The sequence below is a fragment of the Fundulus heteroclitus genome, unplaced genomic scaffold (genome assembly GCF_011125445.2).
Source record: "Fundulus heteroclitus isolate FHET01 unplaced genomic scaffold, MU-UCD_Fhet_4.1 scaffold_43, whole genome shotgun sequence".
NCBI classification, from domain to species: domain Eukaryota; kingdom Metazoa; phylum Chordata; class Actinopteri; order Cyprinodontiformes; family Fundulidae; genus Fundulus; species Fundulus heteroclitus.
Window position 1 is genome coordinate 2,555,559 of NW_023396846.1, and position 18,950 is coordinate 2,574,508.

The window sequence follows — 18,950 nt, forward strand, 5'->3', positions numbered from 1 at the left end:
GAGGAGGAGCAGGAGGAGGAGGAGGAGGAGGAGGAGGAGCAGGGCCTCTTGAGGCTGGAGTGGAAAAAGTTCCAATTAGTTTGTTGTTAAGCACAGACTGTCACAGCCTTTCTTTTTCAGCACTACCAGACAGCTACAAAGCTACAACGTTTAGTGCAAAGCATGATGGGTAGGAGAGAGACACAATATGATGAGGAGAGGGTGAAGTTATGGAAGGAGTCAGTGAAAAGCATTCTGATTTTCACCCATGCACCATTAGGTCAGATACAAGAAGAAAAGTGAGCTGGGATGAGCCAAGTGTGAAACAAAGCAACAGCAACACTAGGAGCTCCTCTAACTCCAACATTGTGCAGCCACTGGGGGGGGGGGGGGGGGGGGGGGGGGGGCAGGGGGCATGTGAGACGACTACAAGGAGCTTTAGTCGCTGATCGGGATAAAATGAAATAAACATACACCTTTAAATACCCTTTTTGCTTTGAAGAGTGAGTGTAGACTGACACTGGGATCAGAGCTAATTCTCTGTGCAATAAGATAAAAGAACATGTTGGGTCATTTAAAAATACTTATAAACACACATTACTTTGTGAAACGTTTGTGATTCACATACCTTGAGGAAGTTTTTCCTCAGCTTGCGAGGCCACAGTCACCGTCTCCTGGTCGTCTTGCTCCTTAAAAAAATCCCCAGCAGCAGCAACAGCGTCTGTAAAATAATAAAGTGAGCACACGTCGCCAACATCCAGTATCTGCATGTGTGATAATGATGCTCACCACAGTTAAAGAGCTGTCTGCGGGCAGCGGATGTAGACGGAGAGGGGACACGTGGCACTGGAGCTGTCAGAAGTATTTTAATTTTTTTTATTTATATATATATTTTTTAATATGACGTATACAACATGAAAATCACCACAGTACTTACAGGGTTTGGCTGGAGAAACAATTTCTCGTGCCAACTGTGAGGGAGACAAATGCTTCCCACGTGCCAGCAGAGCGTTAACGCCGTCAGCCGTCAGGGGCCTGCTCTGAGTGGCAGCAGGTGGAGTGGCAGCAGGTGGAGTGGCAGCAGGTGGAGTGGCAGCAGGTGGAGTGGCAGCAGGTGGAGTGGCAGCAGGTGGAGTGGCAGCAGGTGGAGCGGCAGCAGGTGGAGTGGCAGCAGGTGGAGGAGGAGGAGGAAGGAGCTGTCACAGTGGGCAGGTGGGCTACAGCTGAAGCCTGCCTCTTCAGCACATAGTCCTTGAAAAGGGCCATGTTGGTGTTGGGCCTGGCCTTTGCTGTCTTCAGGTAGGTGACCAGAGCCTGGGCCTCCTTGCCTGGCTCCTCATACACCTCCTTCATGGACCTGCCCTTGAAGTCGCCAAACTCCACCATCAAACACCCAGAGTCACCGCTCCTCTGGGCCTCCTGGAGCAAGGCCTGCTTCTTCCCATACACCTCCACAGCCTCCCCTATCTCCCTGATCTGGGAGGTGTACCTGAGGAACAGGTGTTTGCTGGCCGACAGCGGCTCCTCCCTCTCCTCCTCCCCCGTGATGCTGCTGACCAGCTACACCGCGTAACCCAGGGAGTTCTCCAGCAGCCAGCGGAACCTCTGGTTCTGGTGTTTTCCAAACTGGATCTTACAATGAGCCAGAACCAGGAACTGGTCACCAGGATCCCCTCCGTTCTGCCTCACAAAGGCAGCGGCCTCGGCCAGAACCTCCTCCTTACGCCGGGCCCTCCCGGCCACCACCACCGTACTCCTATTTGCCTCCTCAGTCGGCCCCATCAGGAGTCGACCCTGAGGAGTTTTACGCAACACGGGATACGCATACATGATCTAAAAGGAGAGCAGCATAAGCACAATGTGACTGGTAGAAATATCATTTGAAATATTGCACGATCATTACTCTGGATTTTTATGTCAATTTTTACAATCAGCATTTAAAGAACTTACAAATGAGCAGCAGCATTTATTTACCATTTACTGATGCTATAAAGCATCACCAGGTATCAAATATTGTACTATACTGCAAATAAAGTGCATTGTTTTAGGCGGGAATTTAAAAAAAATTATTTTATAATAAACTTTTTTGCAATAAATGTATTAAGGACAAAAAATAAGACTTGTTGGTGTTGCAGTAACAATATTATATTTAAAACAGCGCTATTTTAGGCGAGAATTAAGTAAAATTAATTAAATTGGGATATTAATAATAATTCTATCAAAAATTAATCAACACTTGTTAATATAATCGTGTTACTTGTTCGTATAATGTTGTTGCTATAACACCAAGTGTAATTTCTATTTATTTTCTTGGCGGGAGGTAGACAAAAATCAAAGGAGCCCGCATTTATGATCATTCATAAAGTGATGATCATAACTGTAATCTGAATAGCGCTAAAGCGGGGCGGCCGGCGCGCACAACCTCCGCGAAGCGCGCATTATTACAGCAGCAGCACAGCGCGATCAAGTGTGATCAAGATGCAAACTTGATCACATTCATGTAAAATATTATTATTACTGTATGAAAAAAGCGTGACGGTCGCTGTACAAGCTAGCGACAGACACAACGGCTAAAACCGAGACGGTAACAGAAAGAGTTCGTATCAATCTGCCGTCTTTGCAGCATGCTCGGTATTTGTAATAAACAAAGAGAGAATATTCATATATATTTTAAACTTACCGCTCGCCAAAGTAGTCCAGACAGTTGTCAACGTAAAGATGACTGCGGAGCGTCTTCCTCCGAGCGCTTATGAGGGATCCGGGTGCTGGAAGGCGATTGGTCAAATGTAAGCCCACCAGCGGGGCAGGTGATTGGCCGAGCGCCGGCAGAGGGCGCGCAGCGATTGGCTGGAGTGGGCTTACTTTGCTCGTAGATCGGGAGACAGCAGGACGTAGGAGGAAGGAAGCGGTGGCGCCACACTGACCTCTGCTGGCTGCTTTGAGCTCTGCTCACTCAGCTCCTTGATGACTTTGTCTTTCTCTGCTTGGCTGGACAGCAGCTTCTGCAGCTGCACCTCCAGGGCAGCAACCAGGGCGTCCCTCTCCTTCCTCCAGCTCTCCATGGCCGCCTCCTTCTCCAGCAGCTTGGACTCCTGAGGAGGCAGGAGCAAACGGGTTACTGTTGGGCCCCTCGGCTGTTGGGCCAGCTCCTGGTCTCCTGCTCCTCTTACTAAGAGGCTCTGCTGGCGGCAGTAGCGCTCTCTGTCTTCTGCAAACTTCCTCATTTCCTGGTTCCTCTTGTCTTCTGCCTCTTTGGCTTGACCAATCAGAGACAGCTTCTCCTCCTGCCACCTCCTGCGTTCAGCCTGGCTCTTCTCTGTCAGGATCTGCAGGAAAACATCTTCAGTTTCATGATGTGACTGAACTGATCTGGTCCACATCAGAAAACATCTGGTTCTACCTTTAAGCTCTCCTGAGCTCGTGAAGCTTCATCCTTGGCCAGGTCCAGGTCCTCTGAGGGCCCGCCGGCTCCCTGGTTCTGCTGCAGCACCTTCTCCTTCAGCCTGTTTACCTCTGGAACGACACAGAACCGCTTTAACTCCTCAGACCTCCTGCCACTCTCACTGACTGTTCTCCAGTTTTCCACAACCTTTAAACTATCTTATCGACTTTTCAGCTGTGGAGCAGATGTTTGCTCTGGTTCAAAAGAAAACGTCTTGAATCTGAAGCAGACAACGTCTACAGGCGTGACTCCTGATGCGCTGCTTGGCAGCAGAAACGGTGATGGATGCAGAAAACATTTTAGTCGTGGTTTTACGACGTGTCTCAAAAATCTGGTTAAACTAGTTAAACTGAACTTTAAATCGGACCAGAGCAGCATTTAGGTTAGCATCTTTAAATGATGCTAAAAAAATCAGCATTACAAAAATAAAGAAGATTTATGAGTATTTATAGTCAGAGTCGGCTTTTATGTGTATTTTTATGACTGTCATGTTTGGCTGAATATGGGAGGCCGATGAAGCTGATGAAGATGAAGGTCTGAGTCCCTCATTGCAGAAAAGGATCAGACCTCCTTGTTGACAGTAGCTACGTTTAAATGGACAAAAGTAATCAGAACAAACAGCCAATCGTAATATTGTGATCAGATTTACCTCAATCAGAATGAAATTGTAATCTGGTGGTTTATTCAGACTGATAATCCGATCAACGTTCACATAAACTTGTCAGGATCAAGTTAGTCTGGAGTAAGACTAACTTGAATGACTAAAATGGTGTATACGAATTATTTTAAATCACATTTCAATCACTGTTGCTTCTTTTAGCTCATAAAACCAGCTCACTTAACTATATAGCATTAGTTAGCATATAGTAATAGTACAAATAACATGCAGCAATAGCTCAATTAACACAGATAATTTACACAAAACACAATTTTTTACATCCTCAATTCACTCATATACCTTCATCTGTCTCCAGCTGGTTTTAAACATCGTCTCCAAGCATAACAATATAACAAAGATACTTTCTCCATTAAATCAGTGAGCAATCAGCTAGAATCAGCAGTAGTTAGCATGCTATGCTAAGCGCTAATCATCATTACTCACCGCAGTTTTCACTCGACAAAACACAACAACACGGTGATGTCCCGCAACCAGAAACCCTCCTGGCAGGTGCAGATAATCTCCTAGGATCAATAACTCAAGATATAACACAGTTTTAATCAGTATTTACTTAGTAACTAGTTATATTGACGCCTCCTGTTCTAACTCTCTCTAAACTGCAGTAACGGCATCAGCGCAAAGAGAAAAAAGACAAAAGAAGAAGCGCGTAGAGCTTGTAGTTGTGAATACGCTCCCTGCTGGCAGAAATATGGAACTACAACAGAAACAAACTATTGAATATTACAAATAACACAAAATTAATATTCTACCTTTTTTTATATCACAAGGGAAATGAGGAAAGCTTTTCCAAATATTCCAGCCATCAGCTTTTCTACATCAAAAAGAACATGGAAAAGGAAAGAGTTGCTCTGGGTGAACAAATACTGACGGCATCAGGTAGGACCAGGCAGGGATTTTAGGGCTAAATATTGCCATGTAGAGCTAATATATAGAAAATGCAACTAGAGTATATTGCAAAGTGGTAAACCTTGTTTCAGTGTCTAAGCTCTGTTTAGGGAGATGCTACAAAATCTGCTGGCCACGCCCACATTAAGACATTTATGTCATGTGGAATATGAAACGCATGGAAGTGATAAAAGCCGACTATTTGATGACATTTATAGTTACATAGAGACAAAGAAAAAGAAACTTCATGTCCTGTTAAATCCCCAAAGAATGTTTTTTAGCCTGTGGAACAAGCAGTGATCAGGTAATGCTCCACAATAACCACACTAAAATGTTTTCACTTCAATTAGGTTTTATTTCTATAGCGCCAGTTCACAACACGTCATCTCAAGGCTCTTTACAAAGTCACATTCAATCAGATCCTAAAAAGCAGCTCTCAGTGTTTCCAGTCCAGAGTGCATGTAGGAGGGAAACATTTGGTACTAAAACGCCTCTCACTGCATGGCAGAAATTGTGGCATTAAGCACATCTGTGGTCAGAAGCTTTGGGCATTACGCCATCCAGTTGAGTCCCAACAGAAACAGTTTATGAAATATGGAACCTGGCAACTTCTCCCCTTCATGATACGCCTTCACTCAAGGCTTTGGATGCAAGCATAGAGACATATGCAGCAGCTTGGACAGGGTGGACAAACATCTGGCTGACTGGACCATGGACTACCTCACTGACCGCCCTCAGTACGTGCGGCTGCACGGCTGTCAGTCAGAGGTGGCACTCTGCAGCACCGGGGCCCCCCAGGGCACCGTTCTGTCTCCGTTTCTTTTCACCCTCTACACCTCGGACTTCACCTACAACACGGACAGCTGCCACCTTCAGAAGTTCTCTGACGACTCGGCCATTGTGGGCTGTGTGTCTGAGTGAAACGAGCTGGAGTACCGGTCGGTCATCATGGACTTTGTGGACTGGTGTGAGAAGAACCATCTGTGCTTAAACACCAGTAAGACCAAGGAGATGGTGATCGACTTCAGGAGAAGAACCCCACCACACTCACCTGTGAACATCCAGGGGGAGGACATAGAAACTGTGGAGAGTTTCAAATACCTGGGTGTTCACGTCAACAATAAGCTGGACTGGACACATAACACCGACGCCCTGTATAAGAAGGGCCAGAGCCGGCTCCACCTCCTCAGGAGGCTGAGGTCCTTTGGAGTGAGCCGGCCTCTGCTAAAAACTTTTTATGACTCTGTGGTGGCCTCAGCCCTCCTCTACGCTGTCGTCTGCTGGGCTCCTGGCAGTGCAGAGCGGGACAGAAAGAGACTGAACAAGCTGGTGAGGAAGGCCACTTCTGTCCTGGGCTGCACTCTGGACTCTGTGGAGGAAGTGGCTGAGAGGAGGGTGTTGTCCAAGTTCACATCCATCATGGACAACACCTTCCACCCCCTGCACCAGACTGTAGAGGAGCTGAGCAGCTCCTTCAGTGCAAGACTTAGACATCCTGTCTGTAAAAAGGAGCGCTACCGGAGGTCATTTATTCCTGCTGCTATAAGATTTTACAATGCTGCACTATAACTGCAACTGTGACCATAACTGTAACAATTAATGTGCAATAACCAAGGTGCAATAATCTATTTAATACACTGTCCTACAACCCGTGCAATAATCCTGATGTAGTGACTTCTGCTGCTATCACCACCTGAACATAAGTCAGCCCACATGTATGTATGTATGTATGTATGTATGTACAAATGTATACAATGTATATGCACGTACATACGCGTAGGTGCGTATGTAAGTAGGCGCATAGATATATGTATATATTTAAGTATATAGATATGTTTATATATATATATATATAGACCACTAAGAATGTAAATGAGACATCATATGCCCATTCCTATTTCCTTTTTTTTTTTTTTTTTTTTTGTATTTTTTTTTTTTTTTTTTTGGTATTCTTTCTGATCCATTGTATATATGAAGATTCACTGTATATAATTGAATGCACCTTCCCTACTCTGCACCTTCTTGTATGAGCCGATGTGACGAGTGAATTTCTCCATTGTGAGATCAATAAAGACTATCTTATCTATCTTATCTTATCTCTTATCTTATCTTCTTATTATTATTTGATTATTATTCTGCTTCCACACAAACATGAGTGTCAGCCGCATCTTGGCTGAAGGAAGAATGATGAGGGCGGACTGCAGCAAGTTTGGAGTTAACACGGTGAAATCTAGCCAGAGTTGAACTAAACTGGAGCATTAGAAGACAAAAGGGCAGCTAGAGAGAGCAACGGCAACGACATAAAGCAACTGGAATCATTCTAGAGCTCCGTATACGCATGAGGTGTTCACTGTCAACATCTGGTTGAAATCACTAAGGTAGTTGAAAAGATGGCCCAGACAAAAAAGAATTTAAAAGGTGCACCAAGAGGTAAAAAGCTATTTATTCAAGGATTCACAGCACACCTTCATAAATATGAAACCATTTACTATTTACATAAACTGCATTTATTTCACATTTCAAACACACATCACTGTCACATTTAACTCTTCCAAAGAATGTCAAGAATCTTCTTCAAAATGAGCAGAGCTTAAAATGTTGGTCTCTATGTAGTAATAAAGATTCTCTGCATGTGTAACAAAGGCAGGTTTTTAGGTTGGCCCTGAAGTGTTAAGCTTTACTGTAAATGTCCCAGCAATAGGTTGGATGATGTGGGCAGAGAAAAACAGCGTAGCTGCATCCCTGTTGCCTTGCTGGCCACATCTAGCTTCAGCAGATCATTTGGTTTTCACAAACTCTGTCACACTTCATTGGGATTGTCTGCAAACTGCATTGCTTCATTATAAATATGATCTGGATGTTCACAGATAACAATGATCCTGTAGTTTAACACATAGCAGCGACAGAAAAGGATGGAAGCTTGTTTTCTATGAAGATGTGGTAGTGTGACCTCTGAACATGGAGCTGATCTTAGTGGATGGAACACATGGAACCATAAAGGTGATGTTACCTATTTTCTGCCATTGTAGACTTTGATTCATGGAACAACTGCTCCTTGTGTTCTATGGTAAAAGCAGCCAGAGCCTCCAGTTACAAACTGGCTGAGTAAATGTATTGTTTGGTGCTGATTTTCTGCCGTTTAGTAACTGAATCCTCAGCATGTGGAGCATTTCATGGTGTCATAATGGACGTGTGATCATGCTATATTCAGCTAATCCTCAGCAGGATCTGCAGCATGAAAACAGTAGACGGCTTTCAGATTGTCTGCAGGTAACTAAATGCCAGCTTAGTCAGCTACTAAGTCAGATGAAGGCCTGATTGCTCACTCGCATTAGCATTTGTAATTATTTAGTCATTTTTATACCTGTACCTCAGTAACAATGCTTATTCAGAACGTTGTGAATCTGTGAACTGACTTAGTTTAGAGCATAAAGTAAAAATACAGGTCTAACAGTCATTGAGGGAAAGCAGATCATCAAGGCTTTTAAAATGAAAAAATAATATTACCTTTAATTGGATGTTATTGGATGTACTGTTTTAGTGGAATATGTAAATGAAGCGTGTTCACATGTTTTATGTGCCATTGTTATAGATATATCAGTATTTAGAATACACTGTAAAAAAAGATAATGATGATAATGATGATGTGGTGAGGGAAAATCCCCAGGGATTACTTCAGGAGAGTTTCCTATGAACATATTACTGAGATAACTTCATCAAAGAAGCAGCTGTGACTTTTAAAAGTCATTTCTCTGTGTTCCAAAGGTAGTAAAGTGATTGGCTGTAGAAGTCAGTGTTTGGATGAAGAACATATACCTCCACAGAAATCTAGAAAACAATACATGTGAAATTCTTTGAGTTCATTTCATTAAGCTTCCCAGTAGTTGAGCTGATGTGGCGGCCATCTTACCTGGGGCTGACTCCCAGATTTTAATCGTTTATTGATTTGATAAAAACTCATTTTCTGGAACATAGCTTGACCCGTTCTGTAGTTGTTCAATAACCAAATGTGACGATGAAAAGATAGCATGAAGCCAGCAAAAGCCACCTCCTTGTCCCCTAATGTGTATATTCTGTAAGTTGTTGTGCAGATCCAGGGACACGTGTGGCAGATGGTTCCATGAGCCGTGCCTAGGCTGACAAGAAGATGTCCTGAAAGCTCTGAGGGAATCCAGCTGGAACCGTCTATTGTGTTGTTGGAACCAAAGTTCTGTGGCAGCAAACTATGGAAATGTTCTTCATCATTTCAACATTTTATACTTTCCTGTTTCTAGTTCAGCTTTTTCTGGACCTTGTTTTATTTTCTGTGTAATTAGTATGTACATAGTGTGGCAATGTAAACCTCAGCAGTTTTGATCAATAGAATTGTAAAGTCACATGTTGATGAGCTTTAAATGTGAAATTCCACATCATATCTTAATGAAATGTGTTGAGTGACATCTGGAGGTGTTCTCCTGTCAATCTGAATCCAAATTGTCCACTGAACACGTACTAAAGGTTTACTAGTGTTATAAGAATTATTATTCTGAAGTCACTATGGCCTCACACCACTCGGACAGAGGAGGCCTGGAGACCTGATGTCTGTGTATAAGATCCACTGTTTTCTGATTGCAAGGCCAAATGCTGCAGCTGCTGAGGGATACTGATTGTTTACGATAGACTGTCTTTGTTATGTCTCTAGCCAAGGCCACGGTGCAGTATTAGGGGAAGCCCGAAAAGCGAGGCAGGCAGAGACAGGGCAGACAGAGACCGCAGCGGAACCGTGGGGTGCGATTACTTTCCAACTATGTGAATCTCTGCTCTGTTTCTCAATAAAAGTGCTGGAACGTCATACCACCGTCTCGTCATTTAGTAAAGATGGGAACTCAGTTACTATTGCTTGGAATTCCACCCAAAACTCCCATAACAATTTGGCGTCACGAACAAGATCGCCGACCGACGAGCGAGGGAGTCCAAGGACAGGAGCTGCTTTGGCCGGCCCAGAGAGGTTATCCGGCCTCTGGTACCCCGAATGGATTTTCAAGGGATGTGGAGGAGCTCCTGGTCTCGGAGCGTCTCTGGGCGTCGGCGCGAAGATCCGAACCTTTCTTTCATGAGACGGTAAGGGGATTATTTTCCAGCTCTTTTAAAAACGAACGCAATTGGTCAAAAATGCTTGCAAGCTTTTAAATTTTAAACCCCATTTTAAAGTATACCTCAAGAAATTTTAAAATTTAAAACTGTAAACCTAAAAGGTAGTAAAAGTAAAAGCCGGTAGAAATAATTAATTATATTTAATCCTTAAGGCAAATAAAACAGGGTTCGCAATACCGAACGGTGACTAAGGTTTAAACATTAAACTAAAATTCAAAATGTAATTAGAATACGTTTTCAGCTGAAATGCGGACTCGCATGCTGGGAGAAGGAGGGGCAGAGTGATTTTCACCTGGAGAACGGGTGACCGGCTGAGCAGTTTGCAGCTGGTCCATTAAAGTCCTCTTGTCTTGGGTTTGTGCAAGAGGCTGTCCACTTCTGTTGTGGATGAAAGCGGCAAGGATGCTTAAGTCCTTGACTGTTGCGAAGACGTTTGCAGCTTTGATAAGTGGGGACCCCGACCATTATACCAAAAAGCCGACCATCAGACGTGAGGCCTTTCATTTTAGTTGGTCGATCGTGCTAAGGACAAGTAGAAAATAATAATAAAAAACAAAAAAAGGATAAAATAAATAAAAACAAACAAAAAAAAGTCTGGATGCAGAAGAGTCCGTGTAATGGGTAAAAGGCAGAGGTTTTTCAGGGTCAAGCCTAGCCCCAGGGTGAGACGTTCGATTTCATGCTGAAAAACGTAGGGGCCCAGACGCATGACATGCATAAATGATTTGAAATGATTTGATTAAACATGCAGATTTCTCACATAGGGGTTATTATTATTACTATTATTTTATTTTATTGCAGTACTGCTACTAAATAATACAAATAAAATTAAGAGAAAAAAGAAAAGCGATAAAAACAAGGAAACGGAAACGAAACTAAAAAGGCGTTGCACCGGGGAAGCGTTTACGTGGGGACCGATTAGGCACTTCCGTTGTGGATAAAATTGGTCTAAACTGCTAATAGCGACGTATAACTTATCAAAAATGGGTAAGCGTCCAAGGTGTCTGCGAGACACAGAGTTGTATCCTTGCGGGACTGAAGCGTAAAATCCGCGTGTGGACGAAGCATCGGGGGGTCGTAACCAGCGCACGCTCTCCACCTTTTAAACTAAGCGGGAACTTAACGCGTTGAAAACATCTTTCGGCGTTGACGTTTAAAAATTATGAAAAACATAGAACTATTTAAGATGGTGAAAAAGCAGGCCTGCACGTGTTTGTCTGTCTGAATGTCATCGTTTGTATGTAACCGTACGTGTGTATGTATCTATGTAACTAAACGTTCGTCTGTGTGAATTAATTCGGGGTAAAAGTAATGTTCATGGTTTCAGAATGTTCATTTGTTTTGGGAGAACTGCAGCTCCGTAATTCAAATGACATTTTAAGCATGGACTATGTTAACAATAGAGGTACAGTAAAAGAGAGATTTAAATAACAAAGTTTGTTTTTTAACATTAAATATCAGGACCAAATTAAATTGATACACGGAGAGATTAACATGGCTTGAACGGAAATATTTCAGCTTTGTTAGAAATTGGAAATAAGCGTTACATAAGCTTGTTAAGTTTACTGTTTTACAAATTTAGGCTGAGATCCTATCACTTGTTTTTTAGCCCTAAAGTAATTTAAAATTACTGAGATCTCATTGCTTATAATAATAATGATTCATCACAAACCAGTCCAGTTGAAAGAAGTTTAGATATACAAGATTTTTGATTTAAATAGATGAGGGAAAACTGTGCTTTGAACAAACTGTATGGAACTAAATATGGTTGCTTTTCTAAGGGTTTTCTATTCATTTATTTTATTTCTTTTTACTTGGGATTTGAATGCAACTAATGAGAAATTTTGAGAGGCGTCAAAATATCAGAAGGCCACGTTACACGCGTCATCAGTTACGAAATCATCTGATGTTATTAGTTATGCTGAACTGAGGTGAACCTCAGAGGGACAGTATAACCTGAGAAGGACAATAGATATGATAAACAAATCTGACCATGATGTAAACATCTGAATGTTTATGGCGAGGCTGGGTCTGTGTGTTCTGGCCTGGGGCACGAAAACTATGTCAGAGGGGAAAAAATAAAATAAAGCCAGCTTCTGAAGGGTTAAATTCTAATTCTAATCTTGGTTTGTTTTGGGTAGCCTTCTCAATGTGCTGAATTATGGGGAAAACTCTTATCATTTATAGAGAAACACTATAAGCTCAAAAACTAAAAGGGAACAATCATTGCTTTAAAGTTTCACCCTTGACCAATTAAGATTGAAAAGGTATATATGAATAAAAGTATTACTAACAGCAAATACACATGGTCAAAGGACCAGAAGGATATCAAAAAGGTTTGTAATAAGTCAAAAACCTATGTCATATTGGAAAAGACATAATTGTGCTCCTTGGAAAACAATTTTGTTTTAATTTTGTTTGGTTAATTTCTTTCGTTTTTTTGTTTTCTTTCTTTTGGAGGTGTTTTGAACAGAGTTTCAAAGGAAAGGTAAAGAATAGAAACCTTCCCAGGATCAGAGAAAAAAAGGGAAAAACATCACGTTAAAGGGACACTAAGGGGACCAGGGTTTTAACTGCATGCTATTAACACTCTTGTTTTTCTCTGAGTTATTGCTTTCAGATTAAAGGAGACGCCACCTTTGTGCCAACAGAAGACTCTGAGAAGACTGTTCTAGCAGTGCGGTAAGGAGTTATAATCAGATTTGGACACTAAATTATACTTAGTTTTAACCAAGTTATGCCAGATCTTCCAGCAGGAAAGGTGGTGTCTTAAAGATGTTTGTTGCTTTCTGCTATTAACAGCTCTATCTTTCTGCTTCTTTTTCTTTGCAAAGAAACCTGGTCAATATGATAGGATTGTGCTAACATAGAGATTTAGTCTCATTTTAGACATTCTCAGATGCGAGAGAATGCAGAAACAGTGCCGCAGTGCCATGGGGGCTGATCCTTGGGACAAGGACTAAAGGTGATGTCATTGACTTCAGCCTGATCCAGTTTTGAGTTTTATTTTGTCAGAGACAAAGTTTGATTTATTTTTTTATCCTTTTGTTTCTTTTATGTTTGTCATGTTAGAGGGAACACTGTAGTTAAAATGTTTGTGACTGTTTTGCTGTAATTTCTTTTCAACCTATGGAGCGTTTTCTTTGGCAAAAAATGCTGGCAGAATTCATTCTGTTTGCAGGCGTGAGGACTGGAGGATGGACTCTTGATGAGAAGGAGAATGTTGGGCTGCTGAATTTAGACATTGGACTGGAAAATGGACATTGAAGGACTATGACTGAGGCATCGGACAACCTTCGACAACAAACACAGATGAGTTCTGCAGACACGACTTCATGCATTTCACTTCAGATTTTGTTGTACACAATTAAAACAAAACACACATTACGAAACACATTAAGATTATGTAAAGGTGAAAACTTTTAAAGAAGCACCTTGATGGAATCATGGAGCAACTTAATAAATTAAGTGGGTATTATATCAACAGTTAAATAAATAAATGAATTAATTAGTTTTCACTATATATAGTAGAGTAATCTGAACTTTTAAATAGCATTTCATTTAATGAACATCTTAGAGTAAGCTGATTTCTGCTACTCTGGCAGGCATCAATAAAACACAAAGAAAGAGTTACTGGCTAAAATGGGTAATGTTGCAATAAAATTAGCATAATGACACATCCTACTAACTAACATGGGTAAATTTAGGATTAAAGCATCAGGGTACAATGGTTACAATATTTATGGAGATTTAATATCTTTCAACTAGAACACAAATAACTCAAAAGTCTTTTTAACCAGTTAACCCGTTAACCTGAGGGCTTTTAGATCAGGATAATTTAATGGTTATCGTCTTACATACAGAAAATAAGTAAGATTAATTTAATTAGATTAGATTATGGGGACATTTTGGATCTGGTCAGGATGGTTGGGGGGCTGTGATGATAAAAGGGTAACAGCTTGAAGGTGATATCAATGAATGAAGGTTTTCTCTGAGGAACATTAAAGCAGCAAATACATCCCACATTGGAACTCCTGTTGTGTAAAGAACATCTTGAACGGGACGTAAGGTGAGATCCTTACAACGAGAGACGTTCCACACAGGGGGGTGTGGAGACCCCTGGGGCATGGCACCCAGGACGAGCTGCTGTGGACTTGACACAGCTGGTGGAACCAGAGGGACGACAAGGTGGTCCCACATGTCATCTGACACCTTACACTGACTGTAAAGGGTTCTGGGTTTTCAGGGTTGCTGAAAACAGAAAGCTTCAGAGAACCTTAACCCTTCCTGACCAGGCACTCAGAATACATAGATCATAGATCAGATTGCAGAGGCCTAGACAAATAGGAACGCAGAGACGCGTTCATCCAAGAACTTCTTAATCAAAGTCCTTAATCCTCAGTTTAAGAAGATAAATAAATAAATAATCACAATGTACACAATGTAAGGTTTACTTTATTTTAGGATTAATTTGGGAACTAATTCTGATTTGCTTAAGTAGCTTTGGTTGTTCAACAATGTTAGAACATTTTCAAAAAACTCCTGTTCTCTCCTGCTCTCTGCTTTGTTTTGTGTTGTAGAACCTTGGCATCCTTGAACAGTAACAGCATGGTATAAATATTTTGTCTTTTCTGTGCAGAACAGCACCTCACTTAAAAAAAAAAAAAAAAAAAAAAAAAAAAAAGAGAAAGAGGGAAAAGGCTTTCACATGGAAAGGCTTTCTTTTTCTCAGTTGGGTTTTCAAAATAAAACGGGAAATGTCATGAAACGAATATATTGATGGAATTATGTTGCAGAGAACTTCAACTGTCAGACAACAACAGTTAAGATACACATTGAAAGCATTATGTTAAGAATTACTATGAATTTACTGCAGATACATTTGAACTTAAAGATTACTCTTTTAACTAATAATTAAATTGCAGAATTCTGAGAGCTAAATAATTGTGGACAGAAATATCTTGAATGTGAAAGTGCTTGGAGGATGTTTAATAAATGACACATGAAAGGGGTTTTGATAAGAACACTAATTACACCTTGTTTCTGTTCTCCAGTGGAAACAAGGACTCGTGTCTGCAGACCATCTTCACAAAGTGTTTTATTAGAGAGAAATGCAAAATAAAATGCTCAGTGCCCATCCAGAACTGAACGCTTATTACCATCCAGCTCAATCGTCCAGCCTGCGAGGAGGAACCAAGAAGAGGACTGGGAATGAAGAAGCCAGAGAACTCTGATTCCTTATTCTTCAACGGGAGGAGTTGCCTGAAGAGACCCTAAGCGCGATTAGATTAATTTCTGCCTTGTGCCTGAAAAGCCTGAAGGGTTTCTTAACTTTGCGTTCTTGACGTTTAGAACTCTTCTCATATTCTGTTGCTGTTTGTTTAACTGCTCTGTTCCACTGACTCACATGTTTGATTTTTTTTGTGTTATGAGATCTACACTTTAATATTACATCATGTTGATCAATATGGTTTTATGGTAAAAAATGGAAACTGTTTGCTTCAGACACACAGACACACAAGGATCTATGGTTTATGCACCCTTTTGATTTGATATAGGAAGAACCAGGATCGGATTGGCTCTAAAGATCCTTTAATATTAGCTGGTAATGATAACACATAGATTCAATACAGGGTTTTCAGGCTGAGATTGGCCGAGAGCAGATTTCTCTGGGAGGGGGGCTTGCCAGTTTTTACTGCCCCCTAGGGGTAGCTTTTTCTGGCGTTCCCTTGCCCGCACTGAACCTCTCCTGCCTTTGCTCCTGGTGTTGTAAGTTTGGAGTGGTGGATTATTGTCCATCGTAGGGGTGAGTGGAGAAAGGAGTAGGAGGGTATTCAGGGTGGGTCAGAGTAGACGGATTCGACCTTGGTTACTGAACAGGTTTAGCTTACCATACTCTAATGTAATTTTAAAATAATGTGCGCATAGGTACCTAAAACAGGCCTTACCTAATTAGATGAATCCTAAATTGTGGACAAAAGCTAAATCTTTGATCTTGTGTGTTAAAGCTCTATGAAGCATTCATGTTGATCTGTATTAAAAGTTCCAGCACTACCCGGTTCCAACACGGGAACCCTTTGGGTCCCACTTTACGAGTTTACAGAAATGGTTCCTCTGTGCTTTGTTCACATTTTCATATGATGGGTCATCTTGTTTTGTCTTGATGCTGACGACTCCATCATCAAAAAAAAAAAAAAAAGAGAGGAATGTTATAAGAATTATTATTCTGAAGTCACTATGGCCTCACACCACTCGGACAGAGGAGGCCTGGAGACCTGATGTCTGTGTATGAGATCCACTGTTTTCTGATTGCAAGGCCAAATGCTGCAGCTGCTGAGGGATACTGATTGTTTACGATAGACTGTCTTTGTTTTGTCTCATGGGAAGGCCACGGTGCAGTATTAGGGGAAGCCCGAAAAGCGAGGCAGGCAGAGACAGGGCAGACAGAGACCGCAGCGGAACCGTGCGGTGCGATTACTTTCCAACTATGTGAATCTCCGCTCTGTTTCTCAATAAAAGTGCTGGAACGTCATACCACCGTCTCGTCATTTAGTAAAGATGGGAACTCAGTTACTATTGCTTGGAATTCCACCCAAAACTCCCATAACAACTAGCAACATTGACAGCAAGCTAACATGTGAACTGTGGAGCTGGAATGTTCCAGATGCTGGAAAAGTGCAGAAATCAACGTTCCAGAGCCGTTGTTCAGGAACCAGAAGCTGCTCTCAGATCAGTTTTAGTCCAGATGTTTGTGTTGCACTAAAAGCTGAAAAGATGAAAGCCATGAGTTGCTTTTAAAAGCAGAAGCTTCATGTTTCTACTGTGCTGTGTGTGATGTGTTGCCAACAATCAATGAGCTTCATGGAAGGAAAGAACGTCTGAGTCGCTGCTTTGATTTTCTTTTGCAGCTTTTCTCTGACTTCTAACTTCAGCTTTAAGCAACAGTTCTGGTTGCTGCTGAAGCTCAGAAATCTGATCCACACTTGGAGCTTTTTACTAAAAGCCATTTTCCATGAATACACACAGAACTGTTAGAGGCTTTTTCTTTGTGCTTAGAAATCAAATGGAGTTGATTCAGATCAAGTCCTGCTGGGTGCGCTCTATTGAGCCCACCTGAACACCACTGGATGGGAGGAGTGAAGATTTCAGAGCTTTCCCTCTAAAGAAGCACAGCTCTTCACAGCTCTGAGAGACATTTTCTTCACAAATCCCAGTCAGTGGCATCTGCAGACCTGATCACATCCAAACATCCCATTTTTCAGGACTCAATGATTTCATCTGTGCAATTGTTCCAGCTGCTGTGGGAAGAATCCAGCTGGGAACATCTGGAGCTTTAATGTGCCGCTTCTCTCCTCCCAAACATCCAGCCTCCACCTGTGGAGAACAGCTGGAAAACAGCTGCATGTGGAAAGAAGGAGTTTGGACCAAGCTGCCTCCTCTCTGCTCTTTTCTCTGACTCTGACTTTAAATTCACTTTGATGGTTTGAAATGAAATCAGGGTTTCAACCTGGATCTTCAGAACATCCTCAGCTGATGCTGATTTTAACCAGAGACTGTCGACACTCTGCTCAGCAGCACTAAAATAAGGAGAAATAATTCTCTAGGAGCTCTAGTAATAATCTGCATTAGAACAACGGCTCATTTTAGCAGCAGCAGTGTGCTGATATTAAGGACTACAGTTTACTTTGTTACTTTGATGCATTTTTATCATTATTTGCTGTTAGTTTGTATTTTTAGTGGATTCTTGGTTTTTATCTTGTTTTTCTGTTTCTGTTTTGATGCCATAATTCCACCAAAGCATCAACTAATTGTTGTTTAGTGTTAAAGGGCTAAAAATGGTTAAAGTGCAGATTGTCATGTGATCAGCAGCTCCTTGCAGCTACTGAGCCTCTGACCTGCTGTGGAAGCAGAAAGGATGGACTTAGTTTTTCACTCACTGCTTCAGGGTTCTGCTTCTGGTTCTGTTCACTAAATAATGACCCAATGGAATCTGTGCTGCTGTTGTATTTCCCTCATTTTAAGAGCTGCTGAGGAACAGATGATCTTTTATTCATGTCCTGATAAATGAAAGCTTAGAACTGACTGTGGTTCTGCTCACTTTTTACCATCACTGACATGTTTGGATCATTTAAAAACGCAGCAAATGGGTTTAATAATCAGACATCATGCAGTTTATCTTTTCACCAGCAGAGGGAGACAGATCTCCAGCAATGAAGAGTCCAGTTGGTTCCCAGTTAACCCTTGTGTGGTGTTCATATTGTTGTTACTCAGCCAATGTTCGTGGGTCTGGTGGACCCGTTGCATTTTGGGCTTTTTAATGCCTCACAATCAAACACTTTTATGTAAAAATACTCAACAAATGTTACTTCATCCCAATTTCAAGTTGTATAAACAAAATATTTGGTTATTTAAAACATAATAAAGCAAAATAATTATAATAAAAGTCATGATAGGAGTGGAAACAAATTTACACATGAAGCAAGATTTTTCCAAAACTGACTTATAGTTCTATGAACTCAGAAATTTAACCCATTCAGGTGCACAACACAAGCTATATGAACACATAGTATACCTATCAGTCAAGACAACGCATCAGCCCCATGACCTTTAGCCAATGGCCTGTACAACACATGAGGGGTAGAGTTTTACTGTGTGTTGCAGACATACTTTTTGCACTTGATGCATCTATGTTGTTTTTTCTCTCCATCTTTCACACTTTGCACTGATTCTTCTTGTTGCCAAACATGTACTGGAACAGCATCACACTTACTTCAGGCTCTGCAGATTTTGGTTCTATAGGTTGGGTGGATAGGGCACAAGCATTCTCCCCCT

General features: G+C 41.5%; 1 protein-coding gene and 1 long non-coding RNA gene across 5 annotated transcripts in view; one reads left to right on the forward strand and one right to left on the reverse strand.

Annotated features, from left to right (window-relative positions):
• The window catches only part of LOC118560419 (NACHT, LRR and PYD domains-containing protein 12-like), an 88,957-nt gene that overhangs the window by 56,810 nt on the left and 13,197 nt on the right, over positions 1 to 18,950 (forward strand). The window lies entirely within an intron of this gene.
• On the reverse strand, positions 13 to 1,097 carry LOC118560458. Of its 4 annotated transcripts, none has more exons than XR_004929353.1 (5): positions 917 to 1,097; positions 769 to 831; positions 608 to 700; positions 456 to 519; positions 13 to 54 (listed from the first exon to the last, which is right to left on the reverse strand). It is a non-coding gene; the product is annotated as an uncharacterized LOC118560458 (long non-coding RNA). The 4 variants fall into 4 exon arrangements; XR_004929354.1 differs by having other exon boundaries at positions 35 to 54; positions 466 to 519; XR_004929355.1 differs by lacking the exon at positions 13 to 54 and adding an exon at positions 189 to 356 and having other exon boundaries at positions 466 to 519.